Source organism: Balaenoptera musculus, chromosome 5 (assembly GCF_009873245.2).
Source record: "Balaenoptera musculus isolate JJ_BM4_2016_0621 chromosome 5, mBalMus1.pri.v3, whole genome shotgun sequence".
Taxonomy (NCBI): domain Eukaryota; kingdom Metazoa; phylum Chordata; class Mammalia; order Artiodactyla; family Balaenopteridae; genus Balaenoptera; species Balaenoptera musculus.
Genome location: NC_045789.1, coordinates 139,019,189 through 139,035,271, shown reverse-complemented (window position 1 = coordinate 139,035,271; position 16,083 = coordinate 139,019,189). Strand labels below are relative to the sequence as shown.

General features: G+C 43.0%; 1 protein-coding gene across 5 annotated transcripts in view; it reads left to right on the top strand.

The window, feature by feature from the left end:
* The first annotated feature begins 1,102 nt into the window (after positions 1–1,102).
* Positions 1,103–16,083, top strand: part of FAM193A (family with sequence similarity 193 member A) — a 173,028-nt gene continuing 158,047 nt past the window's right edge. For 4 of the 5 annotated variants that reach the window (XM_036853425.1, XM_036853424.1, XM_036853423.1 and 1 more), the window contains exon 1: positions 1,103–1,150. The gene's annotated coding sequence lies outside the window, so the exon portion shown is untranslated. The remainder of the gene's footprint in view (positions 1,151–16,083) is intronic. The other variant, XM_036853428.1, reaches the window with a different exon arrangement.

The window sequence follows — 16,083 nt, the reverse complement described above, 5'->3', positions numbered from 1 at the left end:
ACCTGGACACGGGCGAAGGGCCCGGCCCAAGGTCACAGAGCCAGCCAGTGGAGGAGGCGGATTCGAACCCAGAGCCGGGCCAAGGTCACAAGGCCTTTCCTGGCGGGCCAGAGCCGAAGCTGCCCGCCCGGCGCATCCCAGGGACCGGACCGGCCTGCGGACCCGGTGGCGGGGGCGCGGGGCGCTGGGGCGTCTGGGAGCCTGTCAAAGAGGCGGAACTCCTCGCCGCCAGCCTTGTAGTTCATCCACCGCGGGCGACGCGGCCCTGAGCTGGCCGGGCCACTCCGCCCAACTACAGGTCCCAGAAGGCCGCGCGGCGCGGGTGGGGCCGAGCGGTGAGAGCGCGGGGTGACGTCACCGCCGCATCCAGCTCCCCTGCCGCAGCCTCTCGCGGCGTACGGGCGCTCGGTCGCGCGCGGCCTGACGGAAATCGTGGTCCCCGCGCCGGACGCCCCCAGCGGCAGAGTGGGCGCGCGGACTCCAGCTCCCGGCGTGCCCTGCGTGCCGGCGCAAGTTAACGGCGGGAGGGGAGGGCGCGGCAGGGGGGGAGCGGCGCTCGGGAGGGCGGAGTAAGGCGGGGGGAGGAGGGCGCCCACACCCCTCCCCCTCCCCGCCGCTCCTTCCCCCTCCCCCGACGTAAACTGGGATCCCTTTCCCCTTGTGTCCGCCATATTGGACTCTAACTCTGGTCAGCGGCGGCGCCGGGCCCGGTGGACTCGCCGTTGCTCCCGCCCAGCGGCCGCCCCGCAATTCCCGCCCGCCCGGCCCTCCCCGCCCGGAGGCGACCCCGCGCAGCGCCCCCCGCCTGCGGCCGGCCGGAGCGCCCCGCCGCTGCCTCAGCTTCCCCGCCTTCCCCGCCCTCCGCCGCCGCCCGCGGCCCCGCGCCCGCTCCGCGCCCTCCCTGCCCGCCCACCCGCCCGCCATGAGCCCGGCCGACGCCAAGCGCGGGGCCAAGCGCCGGAAGAACAAGCGGGGCGGCGGCGGCGGCTCGGGCGGTGGCAACGGCGGCGCGGGCGGCGGCAAGGCCGGCCCGGCGGCGGCGCTGCGCGGCTCCCAGGCCACGGGCCTGGCAGCCCCGGGCGGCGCGGCGGCGGCCAACGGGCCCCTCGGCGCGGGCGCGGGCGGCGCCGCCCCCGGAGGCTACTTTGAGGTAAGCGGCGGTGGGGCGGGGGCGGGCGCGGGGCGGGGGCCACGGGCGGCGGGCGCCCTGACAGCCTCCCGCGGGGCCGGCGAGGACCGCGGGCCGGGGTGGGAGGCGCCGGCGACCCGCGCCCCGAGCCTCGGGCCGGGCTGCAGCGCGCCAGGTGCCGCATCTCCTGGGAGCGCGGCGCCGCCTGCCCACCTGCACGGCGCTGTCACGGATCCGGGCTGGTGCCGTGTCGCCCCGCGCTGAGGTCGTCCTTGAGGTTATTCGGGTGCAATTCCAGAATAATTGTGAGTCAGGTGACGAGCGGGGCTTCCCTCGCGGTGCCCACCTCCTCCACGCCTGGCGAATGATCATCGGGAAGTGCCTCCTAGAAGTTTTCTTGTTCTTCTCCAAAACGGTCATTTGAAAGATAACCTGACAGTCTTCGGAGGTGGCGGCCCTGGCTCTTCACCCCTGCTTTTAAAAAGTTTTTAGAGGTAATTGGTTGTCTGGTCACTCAGGTATATATTTAGGGTTTGAACTTAAGGAATTTGAGTAGTAATATTTTCTGTTTTCCTTTTGAAGGCAGCTAGCACACACTGCTTCTGCCAGTTGTGGATTGCTGCCACTTTTATTCCGCTCTTGGTCACAACACTTTACAAGACACAGTACTGGTACGTGGGTATGCAGTTGGCAGTCATTTCCACTCATTCAATTGTCTCCTGAAAGATAATGGGTTTTTTCAAAAGTTATGTTGTTAGGACTGTTAAATTAAGTTGTTTTAAAGACATTTGCAACAGTAACAACAAAAGCCTCATCAGGAGTATTTATTTGTGTGCCAAATTCCGAGACAGAAATTGTTTTATGCGGGATTCTAAATGTTGTGTTGGAAACGATGTGTAGTGAGAGCAGATAAGAAATCATTGCATATGGCATGGCTCTCTGATGCTTATACTATTATACGAATACACAGTGTTCTCTGCAGTTGGAGCTTCCTTTAGATTATGTTGTCAGATTTGTTTTGGGTGCTGGGTTGTAGCCCTGGAGGTTGCCATTTTCCAGTACACTGGAGAGCGAAACAGGTGTAGTTCTTGGGATCCAGGGTGAGGCTTATGCATTTGCATCGACGGAGTGTAAATTAAGGGCAGTGTTTGTTGCTGCTGGGGAGGGGAGGCTGGGAGATCTGCCTAAATAAATTCTTTACAAAAGTGTTTATAATATTGGCTGTAGTTGGGTGTAAAATACACCCATTTTTATTGATTTAATAAAAATTCTTATACTAGCCTTTCATACCATTATTTCAGGTTTAATAATTCTCCATTACTTTGCAATATTTGGCTAAAATAACCGTTCACTTATCCTTTTTTTTCTAATTTCTTTTTCATAATTTATTTTATTTATTTATTTTTGGCAGTGTTGGGTCTTCGTTGCTGCGCGCGGGCTTTCTCTAGTTGCTGAGAGCGGGGGCTACTCTTCGTTGCAGTGCGCGGGCTTCTCACTGCGGTGGCTTCTCTCGTTGTGGAGCACGGGCTCTAGGAGCGCAGGCTTCAGTAGTTGTGGCTCATGGGCTCTAGAGCACAGGCTCAGTAGTTGTGGCGCACGGGCTGAGTTGCTCCGTGGCATGTGGGATCTTCCCGGACCAGGGCTCGAACCCGTGTTCCCTGCATTGGCAGGCGGATTCTCAACCACTGCGCCACCAGGGAAGCCCTCAGTTATTATTCTAATTACACTTTTTGAACTCACATAACCATACACCTAGTATTATTTTTGACAGGACTGTTTTCTGTTAAACTTATGAATCCAGAGTTTTGACCATGACCCACTATCAGCAATAAAGTATACCACACACACACTCACACAGCAGGTTTTACAAAATAATACTCTGATACTTTTTGATCTTTTCTATTCCGTTCAATTTCATTAATAAAATGCTGGTTGTATTTTATTAATGAATTATTAATATTATTTTACTTATGTACTGTTGAGTTGTGACCTGAACCTTTAAAAACATTCTCTTTTACTATATTTTAAAGTTTTAAAGCTATGTCTTTAGTTTTAAAATTTCTTCACAAGTGTCTTAATAATAGTGCATCAAAGATACTCTTTATGGTAACAGGGTGATGCCAATCACAAAAATTCTTCATGTAATTCTGAAACCTCTGAATTGTTACCCTACAGATGGTGAGCTTTTTGGGACACCTTATCTAGAGCAGAACAGGCACCCAAGACAGCGTTTGTCAACAAGTAATGGTGAATGGGTACTGGCCCTGCATTTCCCAGAGAGGCTTATGATTCTTGGGGTGCATGTTTCCATTTCATATTGGGTCACCGGGGCAGAAGGTGTCTAAGAGAAATAAGAGTGGAAGGACTGTCTTGATTCTCAGGAGGGGTCTTAGGCCCACTGCCCAGTGTGCTGGGCACAGCACTGAGCGTTAGACCCAGGACCACCTTCATCAGAGGCGGCTTCTGAGGCGAAGAGGGCATTTTTGCATGTAGGTGGCTTCTACAAAGAAATGAGGGCTGTAGGATAAGTAGGAAAACATAGCTTATAGAGTCTTCGGCCCACAACAAAACTCTGGTGTACAAAGCTCAGGGGACACAAACTTGTTAGGTTCTGTGCCCTCAGGCACAGCCTCACACGCCCCGGTTTTCTAGGTGGTATGGCTTCCGGCTCCTAGGGTTGTTGGAAGAATTAAACGCATGGAGGCTGGAAGGTGCTTACACAGTGGCTAGTGGCACACAGTGCTGTGCATGTGCTTGATGGTCGTTTTCAGGAGGCTGGCCTGGCTTGCTTTATAGGGCTCTGCTGCAGGATGTTATTGATGAAGCTTTCCCACTTGTGAAATGATGATGTAAAAATGATGACATGAGTCTTGGACAAGTCCCGCTCTAACAGCCTAGTGTGGTGGTCTGCTCTAATGTGACAGTAAAGGGTTAGCCCTGAATAAAAACTTGGTAGGTGACGGATATCATGAAAATATCTTACTTTTTTGCATTTCTATTTTAAAACGTAATTTTCATAGTGTTCATGATGTATTAAGAAAGAGAGAAGCTTACAAAATAGAAAACAGTGTTTGTGGGAATTTCCTGGTGGTCCAGTGGTTAGAAATCCAAGCTTTCACTGCTGAGGGCCCGGGTTCAATCTCTGGTCCGGGAACTAAATCCTGCAAGCCACATGGCATGGCCAAAAAAAAAAAAAGAAAAAAAAGAAAACTAAATCCTGCAGGCGCCATGGCATGGCCATTTTTGTAAAGTGTCTGTGTGTATATATGTTTGCATAGGAAAGTCTGATAAGGTATACACATCAAAATATTTCGTGGTGGAAGTTCTGATGGCTTTCTTTTTTCCTTTTTGCACATGCCTCAAGCTTTAAGACTTTTCTACAATGAACATTACTTATGGAGCAAAAAGGTGAATGATACTTTTACAACCTGATATTACCAACAATTTTTCTTTTTCAAATAAAACTGGTTTTGGCTTTTCCCAGTCTTTAACAGTTAAACATTTAGGTATTTACACAAAATAAAAATATTTATACCATCAGAATTCTGTAGTTGAATCGGTGTGCAAAATTAAGTCATACACATATTATTTACCAAAATTTTTGTATTGTGGAAATTGATCCGTGTTATTAGCTGTTGGGATATCAAATTACACAAAATTTACACTTTTGGAGGGCTCAAATGGGAATTTAGGGCTATTTCTGTAATGCTGTTAGAGGTTTATAAAAGGAAGCTGTTTGGGGTAGGGATCAAAGTACATTTCAAACAGTGATATTACAGTTTTAAAGTCAGAGAAACATGTAGTGTAGGGAGCATTTGTAATAACGTAAATCCTCTTTCATTGCTGAAAAGGTGGCAAGAAGGAGATGTTATTAATGTTTGAAGGCCACCATACAGTGTATCCTGTGGTCAGATGGTGTGATTATGGATCTTGGGGTATACTGGGATGCACTTAGAGGCCTTCCCTGTGTTGTAGAAATAGCTGCCGTGACGAAATGAGGTTTAGTCATTACTCTGTCTAGTGCACATTTGCCTTAGTGACCTGAGGAAGTAAAGATCTAGAACCTTACGTGATTTAGCTAAGTTTGACAGTGGGTAAAGCTGCAGAGAGCATCTCTGTGATGCAGTATTCTATGTATGTGTACATCCATGGGACCAGTATTTCAACATACAGAATATAGATAAAGAATATTCCCTGTACCCTAGAATGTGCCCTTGTTCCCTTCCTCGTCATCCCTACCACTGTTCTCATGTGTTTTGCCTGTTTCTGAATTTCACTTAAAAGTACTCTGTGCTGGTGCTGTTTGGCTCAACATTATGTTTGCGATGCATCCGTGTTGTCGATGTAGCAAGTCATCATTCTTTTCCATGGCGTGCAGTTTTCCATTGCGTGAATATTCCACAATTTATCCATTCTAATGTTGATGGACATTTGGCTTATTTTATTTTATGGCTGATATGAATCAAGCTGATATGCACATTCCTGTGCATGCTTTTGGTGGATAAGAGTGTTCCTTTTTGTTGAGCATATACCCGAAGTGGATTTGCTAGGTATACATGTGGTTTGACTCTAGTAGATACTGTCAGAGAGGTTTTCTAAGGGGTTTTACTGTATGCTAATCAAAAAAATTAACGTGTAGTAAAATATATTTTGTATGTATGTATATTGGGCTTGTGACATGCGGGATCTCAGTTCCCTGACCAGGGATTGAACCTGGGCCACAGTAGTGAAAGCCCGGAATCCTAACCACTAGGCCACCAGGGGACTACCCCGAATTTGTATTTTTTGATGTACAGTTGTTTGGACTTTAACACACGTGTAGATTCATGTACCACTGTCGGGATACAGAGCAATTTCATTACCCAGAAAGGCTCCCTCCTGCTGTTCCTGTGCAGTCACACTCTTCCCCCACCCCTAAACTCTGGACAGCCACTTACTGTGCTTTTGTCTTCTGGGGAAGTCATATAAATGGAATCATACAGTATGTAACTTTTTTTTTAAGTTTTTTTTTTTCAATGTGGACCATATTTAAAGTCTTTATTGAATTTTTTACAGTATTGCTTCTGTTTTATGTTTTGGTTTTTTGGCCACAAGTCATGTGGGATCTTAGCTCCCCGACCAGGGATCAACCCCCATCCAAAGTCTTAACCACTGGACCACCAGGGAAGCCCCTAGTATGTAACTTCCTGAGGCTGGTTCCTTTCACTAAGCTTAATCACTTTGAGATTCATCCAGGTTGTTGCAGGTATGAATAGTTTGTTCCTTTTTACTGCCAAGTAGTATTCTGTTGTATGGATGTGCCACAGTTATCCATTCTTCCATTGGTGGACATTGGGGTTCTGTTAGTTTTTGATGATGATAAATAGAGCTGCTATAAAACATTTGTGTACAGGTTTTTGTGTGAAAGTAAATTTTCATTTCTCTAGGGTAGATGCCAAGGAGTGGGAGCAGGGTCATGTGGTAACATTATAAGAAACTGCCAAACTATTTTCCAGAGTGGCTGCACCATTTCGACTTCCCACCAGCAATGATGAGAGTTCAGTTGCTCTGCATCCTCGCTAGCACTTGTTAATGTCAGTAGATATTATTTTAACCATTAATAAATAGGTGTGTAGTGGTGTTGTGGTTTTAATTTACATTTCCCTAGTGACTACGGTTTTTTAAAAAATTAATTAATTAATTTTTGGCTGCGTTGGGTGTTCATTGCTGTGCACGGGCTTTCTCTAGCTGTGGCGAGCGGGGGCTGCTCTTTGTTGTGGTGAGCGAGCTTCTCATTGCGGTGGCTTCTCGTTGCGGAGCACAGGCTCTAGGTGCATGGGCTTAGTAGTTGTGGCTCTCGTGCTCTAGAGCGCAGGCTCAGTAGTTGTGGCGCATAGGCTTAGTTGTTCTGCGGCATGTGAGATTTTCCTGGACCAGGGATCGAACCGTGTCCCCTGCATTGGCAGGTGGATTCTTAACCACTGCACTACCAGGGAAGTCCCTCCCTAGTGACTACTGTTATTGAACACTTTTCATTTGTTTATTTGCCATTCTTGTATACTCTTGGGTGAAGTGTTTAAGACTTTGCTTATTTTTATTTATTTATTTATTTTAGGATTTTGCTTATTTTTAATTGAGTTGTTTTATTTTCTTAGCTTTGAGAGTTCTTTATAATTCTGGTTATGAGTCCTATGTCAGATTTGTGATTTGCAAACATTTCCTTTTAGTCTGTAGTCTTTTTTATTTATTTATTTATTTATTTATTTATTTATTTATTTATTTATTTATTTGGCTGCACCAGGTCTTAGTTGCGGCATGCATGTGGGATCTAGTTCCCCAACCAGGGATAGAACCCGGGCCCCCTGCATTGGGAGCACAAAGTCCCAACCACTGGGCCACTAAGGAAGTCCCTGTAGCTAGTTTTTATATTTTATTAACTGTTTTTTGGGTTTTTTTTTTTTTTTTTTTTTTTGCAAAGAAAAAAATTTTGATGAAGTTCGGCTTCCTAGTTATTTCTTTTTTGGGTCATACTTTTTGGTATCACTTCTAAGAACTCTTTCTTTTATAAAATCTCATGTTATGGAGATTTTTTTCCTATATTCTAAAAATGCCATAGTTGTACATTTAGATCTGTGATTTATTTTGAGTTAATTTTGTATAAGGTATCAGATTTGGGTAGGGGTTCTTTTTTTTTCTCCCCCTATATAGTTGTCAGGTTTGTTCCAAACCCATTTGTTGAAAGGATACTCTTTCTCCATAGAATTGACTTTTCACTTGTGTCAGAAATCAATTAACCTTACTTGTGTGGGTTATTTCTAGACTGTTATTTTGTTCCATTGATCTATGGGTCTATCCCATTGCCTATGCCACATTGTCTTAATTACTGTGAGTCTTAAAAAATTAACAAGGTGGTTCCTCCAGCTTAAAAATAATTGTTTTTGCTATTTAGTCATTTTGCTTTTCCATGCATTTTAGAATCAGCTTGTCTGGGTCTACAAATAATTCTGCTGGGCTTTGATAAGGAGTAGCCTTAAATCTGTAGATCAGTTTGATGGAGAATTGACATGTTAACTGTGTTGAATTCTTCCAGTCTGTGAACATGGTGTGTGTTTCTGTTTATTTGATTATCTTTGATTTTTTTAAAAATTGAGATAGAATTTACGTATAGCACATCTTTGATTTCTTTCATCAGTGTTTCGTAGTTTTCGGCATACATATCCTGTACGTGTTTTTTTAAGATTCATAAATTATTTCATATTTTTTGAACTTTTGTAAATGGTGTTTTTAAGAATTTCAGTTTCTTTTTATTCATTGCTGGTATATAAAGATGTGATTAATTTTTGTGTTCAACTTTTATCTGTTGATCTTGCTAAAATCACGTATTCTGAGTTTTTTTGTGGGTTTATTGAGGTTTTCTGTGTAGGTAATCGTGTCTGTGAATAGTGAATTTTTTTTGTTTCCTATTCTGTATGTCTTTTATTTGTTTTTTTTTTTTCCTTATTGCCCTGGATAGGGCTTTTAGTACAATATCCTTGTTTCTGACTTTAGGGGGAAAGCATTCAGTCTTTCACAATAAAGTGTGATGTCTATTGTAGATTTTTTTGTAGATGTCCATTATTATGTTGAGGAAGTTTCTTTCCATTTCTAGTTTGCTGAGAATTTTCTCAATAGGTGTTAAAATTTTCCAAGTGGTTTTTGAATCTACTGATATAACTGTGTGTTTTTTCTTCTTTAGTCTGTTAATGTGGTAGATCACATTTTTGATTATTGGATATTGAGCCAGCTTTGCATTCCTGGAATAAACCCTGCTTGGTCATGGTATATTACTCGTTTTAAATTAATTGCTGGATTCACTTTACTGATATTTTGTTGAGCATTGTTAAATCTATTTATTATATGGTATACGTAAGTAGTTCTCTTACATTGTCCTTGCCTGGCTTTGGTGTTAGTATAATGCTGGCCTCATAAAGCAAATTAAGAATCGTTCCCTTCTATTTTAGTAGTTTGTGCTTTTCAAAGAATTGGTCCATTTCAACTTAGTTGCTGAGTTTATGTGTGCAGAATTGTCAGTAGTGTTCCTTTTATCCTTTTAATGTCTGTGGAGGTCTGTGTCCTCTCTTTGATTCCTGATATTGGCAATTTGTCTTCTCTCTTTTCTGCCAGTCTTGCTAGAAGTTCATCAAGTTTTTAATCTTTTTAAAGAACCAGCTTTTAGTTTTGTTGATTTTTTTTCTATTATCTTTCCTTCTTGATTTCATTATTTAAAAAAATTTTTTTTTAATTTTTATTTTATTTTTTATTCTTTGCCTTATTTCTTTCTTTGGGTTTATTTTGACTTTTCTTTTCTAATTCCTTAAAGTAGAAGCTTAGATTATTGATTTGAGACTATTTTTCTTTCTTAATATACATATTCTCAATATACATATTTCCTTATATATATGTGTGTATATATATATTTATATATACACATGCTATAAACTTCCCTCTTAGCCATAATTTAGCTTCATCCCACAAATTTTGGTATGTTGTACTTTCATTTTCATTCAGTTTAAAACGTTTTCTAATTTCCCTTGAATCTTCCTGTTTGTTTCATGGGTTATTTAAAAGTATGTTCTTTAATTTCCTGTTATCATGTTACTGTGTTCTAGTCTAATTCCAGTATGGTCAGAGAACATGCTTTTATGATGTTAATTATTTGAAGAATTTTAAGGTTTTATGGTCTATCTTGGTGAATATTACTTACGCACTTAAAACATGTATATTCTGCTATTTTAAAATTTTTATTTATTTATTTATTTTTGGCTACATTGGGTCTTCATTGATGCATGCGGGCTTTCTGTGGTTGCGGTGAGTGGGGGCTACTCTTCGTTGCGGTGCGCGGACGTCTCGTTGTGGTGGCTTCTCTTGTTGCGGAGCATGGGCTTCAGTAGTTGTGACGCATGGGCTCAGTAGTTGCAGCTCGCAGGCTTAGTAGTTGTGGCACATGGGCTTAGTTTCTCTGCGGCATGTGGGATCTTCCCAGACCAGGGCTCGAACCCGTGTACCCTGCATTGGAAGGTGGATTCTTAACCACTGCGCCGTCAGGGAAGTCTCTATATCTGCTATTATTGAGCGGAGTGTTCTCTCAAATGTCAGCTAGATTTTTTTGTTTAATGCTGTATTCTTTCTTTTTAAAAATTTGTATTGGTGTATAGTTGATTTACAATGTTGTGTTTCAGGTGTACAACAAAGTGAATCAGTTATACATTAGTTCTATATTCTTGATGATTTTTTGTTTACTAGTTCTGTCAGTTGCTGAGGGAAGAGTGTTGAAGTCTGGCTAAAATTGTGGATTTCTTCATTTCTCCTTACAGTTTGTTTAGTTTTTGCTTCATGTACTTTGAAGATCTGATGTTTGGTGCATATACATTTATGATTGTTATGTCTTCTTGGTGACTTGACCCTATTTTTCATTTATGTTCCTCTTATCCCTGGTAGTTTTCTTGGCTCTGAAGACTGCTTTGTCTGATACTAGCATAGCCATTCCAGCTTTCTTTTAATTGGTATTTGCATGGTATATGTTTTTGTTTTCTTTTCCTTTTTACCTACCTATATACTTTTATTTGAAGTGGGTTTCTTATAGACAGCTGCTTGATTAATTTTCATTAATCATTAATATTCATGTTTTTACCTTTACTTGTATTTCATTTACTTGGAATATGCTTATTAACTTGAGGCCTTTTTTCCTGGCTTGATACTAATTGAATATCTATTTGGTGCTAGTGTGGGGTGCTTCTCTGCATTGTATGACTCTCTCTGTTGGACCTTTTTTGACCCTATAGGCTTTCTGAATACAGATGGAGACACAAGGTGACTTTATTTTAGAGACCATATAATCAGAATGAGCTGAAATTGAGTAATTTGTATCTCATGAGCCTACAAGACATTTTTTTTTTTACAATTCAAATCAATGTTAGTTTCTAGGTTATCTTTGAGTAATTCCAGTAATATTTGTGGCATTGAATTATCACACCTCCTGTGGAAATTAACTTTTTCTCATTCATACAACACAAAGAACATTTTTCTCTTGATTTGAGTACATTTTTAGTTACATCTTGAAACTGAATGAGAAGTTAGGGAATTTAACTTCCGATGACCCAGGATTTTTTTAACAACCTTTTTATTTTGGAGTAATTTTAGACTTACAGAAAAGTTTCCAAGTTAGTATAGAGAGTTCTCATAGTCCCTTCACCCAACTTTCCCTAATGTTGACATCTCCCTTAACTTTTGTACATTTGTCAAAACTAAGAAATTAAAATTGGTACAGTATTGTTAACTACAGACTTTACTTGCGTTTCACTGATTTTTCCGCAAATAACCTATTTCTGTTCCTGGATTGAATTCAGGACACCACATTGCATTTAGTGACCTAGAATTTTAATTATATTTAGCTGCCTCATCTATGAAATGGGAATATTGGTTTTTATTTTCCTCAAGAATGTTCTATAAAAGCTAATTAGTACTTATGTTTAAAATATAGTAGTAATATTATATTAATTTTATTTATTTATTTTCAAATTGTATTTATTTTTGGCTCCATTGGGTCTTCGTTGCTGCACACGGGCTTTCTCTAGTTGCGGTGAGCGGGGGCTACTCCTCGTTGCGGTGCGCAGACTTCTCATTGCGGTGGCTTCTCTTTGTTGTGGAGCACAGGCTCTAGGTGCATGGGCTCAGTAGTTGTGGTTTGTGGGCTCTAGAACGCAGGCTCAGTAGTTGTGGTGCACGGGCTTAGTTGCTTCACACATGTGAGATCTTCCCAGACCAGGGCTCGAACCCCTGTCCCCTGCATTGGCAGGCGGATTCTTAACCACTGTGCCACCAGGGAAGTCCCTATATTTATTTTAAAATTCACTGAGATCGTTATGTATTTAATAGTTTGCTACAAGCTAATTTTTTTCTCTAGAAGTGCTTGGCTGTTATTCCACTGTGGTGAAAGTAGCCCAGCAAGGGAAACACTCTCTACAAGTTCCTGCTGAGAGGTTAGCCCCCTCTTTAGAGATTACTGAAGGGGGTGACCTGTCAGTGCAGGTATATCCCTAGTTGATGCTCAGGACAGCTTAGAGAAGGGAGTTACCAGCCCTTTGCCAAAGCTGTTTGGTTGCCTTGGATAAAGAAATTCCATAAGTGAATTCTTGGTTTTCCTTATAATATTGTTGTTGGTTTCTGTTTTTAAAAACATAAAAAGCAGCATCACTCATTAAGTGGCTTAAATTGTAGTTACTATCAATATTCTCTATTTTTATTTTTTTTCTTTTGGCTGCGCCAGGTGGCTTGCAGGATCTCAGTTCCTGGATCAGGGAATGAACCCGGGCCACAGCAGTGAAAGCGCCGAATCCTAACTGCTAGACCACCAGAGAACTCCCCAATATACTCTTCTCCTTTAAAAGAACAATTGTATTTCACTTTTAAAAAGAAAAATAGGAAGGTTGGATCTGTCAACCAGTCATTCCAATTACATGCCTCTCTACAAACCATGATTTGATACTCCTTTGTGTGTTTGCACATTTACTGATGCCCATACCAGTGTTCCAGTTGGAATGCTGGGATTGGCAAATCATAGACTCATAGAACTTTAGAACTGGGCGGGACAACAGCAGAACACACATTTATTGCTGAGACAGTATTTGCTAGCTGAGGAGAGTGAGGCCCAAAGAGTTGACTTTGAAAAATTCTTTTAATTGTCCTAGCGAGGGTCCTCTCTTGCCCCTTTCAGCTCCTGGTGGCATTTATTACTTATCAGTAGTCACCCGAGATATAAAATCCTCCTGTTATTCTAGTCTTGCTTATTCTCATCCCAGTCTGTACATCTTGTCTGTCTCTAAGTCAGGCTTTGCTACTACTTTCTTCACCTTTTTTACACATAAACCTGCCGCTGGCCTGAGTAGCTGAAAGCCTTAACTTTTCTTTGATGACACCTTCACTTGTTCTTCCTACTGCGCCTTGTCTGCCAGACTCTGGCTGACAGACAGGTTCTCATCCTTCTTGCTCTTAGCTAGCTTCCTTCTGCCTTGCTGTTCCGCTGCTGCCACCACCTTTGTCTGGCACCATAGTAGCCATGTTGCTCTGCCTGTACGGTGCGGCCTGCATAGCGTGAACGGGCTGTGTCCTCTGTGCCTTTGCTGGTGCTGCTTCTGCGCAGTGTTTCTCTCCCTTCATTGCCCAGTTGACTGCTGTCTCTCCAGGAGGAGGTTATGTGCCATCCGTCCGTGTGGGAAGTGTTGCCTTCAGCACCCTAGGCCAGGCTGTTGCCTCCCTCTGGGTTCCCTTGGTACCTGTCCTTAGCTTGGCCACAGCCCTGGGTTAGGCTGGATTGCACTCCCTGGCTTATTGGAATGTTTTCTTTAAACCGTGCTCTGTGGCTTACTCAGCATATAGTACATACTCAGAAAACGCTGCTCTGGGATCCAGGCCAGCTGATGTGAGCTCCTGCAATTTCTCCCTCTTTCCCTTTTTTCTGAAATGTGTTGTCTTTGTCTTCTAATTTGGAAGAAAGCATTTGTCCTTTTTTTCAGTTAATCCTATACTCCAGAGGTTCTTAACTGATAGATTTGAGTGAGTCTGTTAACCCATGGGAACTCAGGGCAAAATTTGTGTGTGAATATGTTACCTCAGGGTCTTTTCCATAGCTCTCTGGGTCTAGAATCTTTTCTCCTCTATTGGGTTGTTTTCCATTCAGATTTTGAGTTTACCATTTTCCCTTTCCCCTTAGTCTGTCTCTTGACCTTGCTTAACCATTTTAGGCACATTTCTATCTGACGTTGTCCTACCCATTGCTGCCAAATCACTTGAAATAATGGATAGTAGTACTGGTTAATGATACTGGTTAACACTGCTTCTACTTCCTTCACCCTCAACTCCTGTTTTCCTCCCTATCTAGCTCTTTCATCTACCACTTTAATCAGCCTTCCCAGAGATCATTAAGTGATCATACTTAAAAAATCCTGTAGTTGTTTTTAGATTCTGATATCCTTTGAGCTTGTTGCATCTGACCTTGATCATACATGCCTTTCTGGAACTCTCTTTTGCCTTTCTTTGTATGACCGTGTCCTGGTTCTTCTCCCCCCACACTTAGCAGCACTCACTTTGTTACAGGTGAGTCTATGTCCAGTTCTTCCTCTCAAGTTCAGACTTACACTTGATATTTTTACCATGTGTTGGTAGAGATTTCTGATCATAGTTAGAAACTCACATGGTTGATTAAGTCTACCATTATGGTTGTGCTCACTAGAATGATGGCGGAGGCCTGTGTTCCCCTCATCTGTGCCGAGTGAACTCAGCTTGTCCATGTTTAGACTAAACTTTTCTTTCCACATTACAAAGTAGTGCTGAGGTATTACTGGTTTGTTTGCTAAAAAATTTATCAAGAAACTTTTTTCTAAAGATCTCAGGCCAGTTGTATGTGGTTGTACATTGGACACATCTCTCAGGTAAGAAGATTGTGGTAGGTAATCTTGACGTTCTTTACAACTTTATGATTCTCTGGTTGTCACTCCTTTGGTCACACACTTTGAGAGACCACGCATTGCCCACTGCAGGGGTCTCGAACGTGTGGTATACGTCAGAGGCCCATGCGGAGTAAGTAGGGTGCTCCTTGGTGCTGCAGGAAGAGCATGTTAGTTTTATGCTTTCAAGTAAGACATTACACTTTATAGATATTTAGTATGTGGATCGAGAAAGCTGTTAATAGTTAACTGATACCCTCACTTGATCTGTATTTCAGAATCATGAGTCCTGCGTGATTTCTTTTTTTTTTAATAATCTTTTATTTATATATTTATTTTATATTTATTTTTGGCTGTGTTGGGTCTTCGTTTCTGTGCGAGGGCTTTCTCTAGTTGCGGCAAGTGGGGGCCACTCTTCATCGCGGTGCGCGGGCCTCTCTTGTTGCGGAGCACAGGCTCCAGACGCGCAGGCTCAGTAGTTGTGGCTCACGGGCCCAGTTGCTCCACGGCATGTGGGATCCTCCCAGACCAGCGCTCGAACCCGTGTCCCCTGCATTAGCAGGCAGATTCTCAACCACTGCGCCACCAGGGAAGCCCTTGCGTGATCTCTGAGGTAACTTGGGGCAAGAGAGGATGTTTGTTCACTTAACGGAGTGTTGACGCCTATGGCAGTTAATGAGTGCTCATTACGTTCATGACTTCTGCTCTCTAGTTTTAATTAAACTGGTCCTCACAAAACAGGCAGTCTTGAAAGAAACCCTGGATTGGAGATACTGCCCATAATGAAAGCATATGAAACAACAAGGAAATTGATGGCAGAACCACCGCTACTACTTCCTGCACAAACTATTAACCGTGTAATGAGGTTGAGAAAATGATCTCAGCAGAACTCATAATTGACTCCCAAAGATTATTTGAAGTGTGGAGTTATATCCATTTTTATTAATGACTAATCATGTCCAAAGTGGTTATCTTTTTTAAAAATTTATTTCATTTATTTTATTTTTGGCTGTGTTGGGTCTTCATTGCTGCTGCGCACTGGCTTTCTCTTGTTGCGGCGAGCGGGGGCTACTCTTTGTCGTGGTGCGCAGGCTTCTCATTGCGGTGGCTTCTCTTGTTGCGGAGCATGGGATCTAGGTGCGCAGGCTTCAGTAGTTGTGGCACGTGGGCTCAGTAGTTGTGGCTCGCGGGCTCTAGAGCGCAGGCTCAGTAGTTGTGGTGCACGGGCTTAGTTGGTCCACGGCAGGTGGGATCTTCCCAGACCAGGGCTCGAACCCATGTCCCCTGCATTGGCAGGCGGATTCTTAACCACTGCACCACCAGGGAAGCCCCAAAGTGGTTATCTTGTCTTGAGATTTAGAGAAGGAAAGTGTATAGCCTTCACAGTCAGCAGAATATTTACAAACTAAGCATCCGGAAGAAAAACAGTACCTATGCATTTTGCAGCAGTGTTTAAAGTCATATAATGTTCTATCTAGTATTTTATAAAATTTC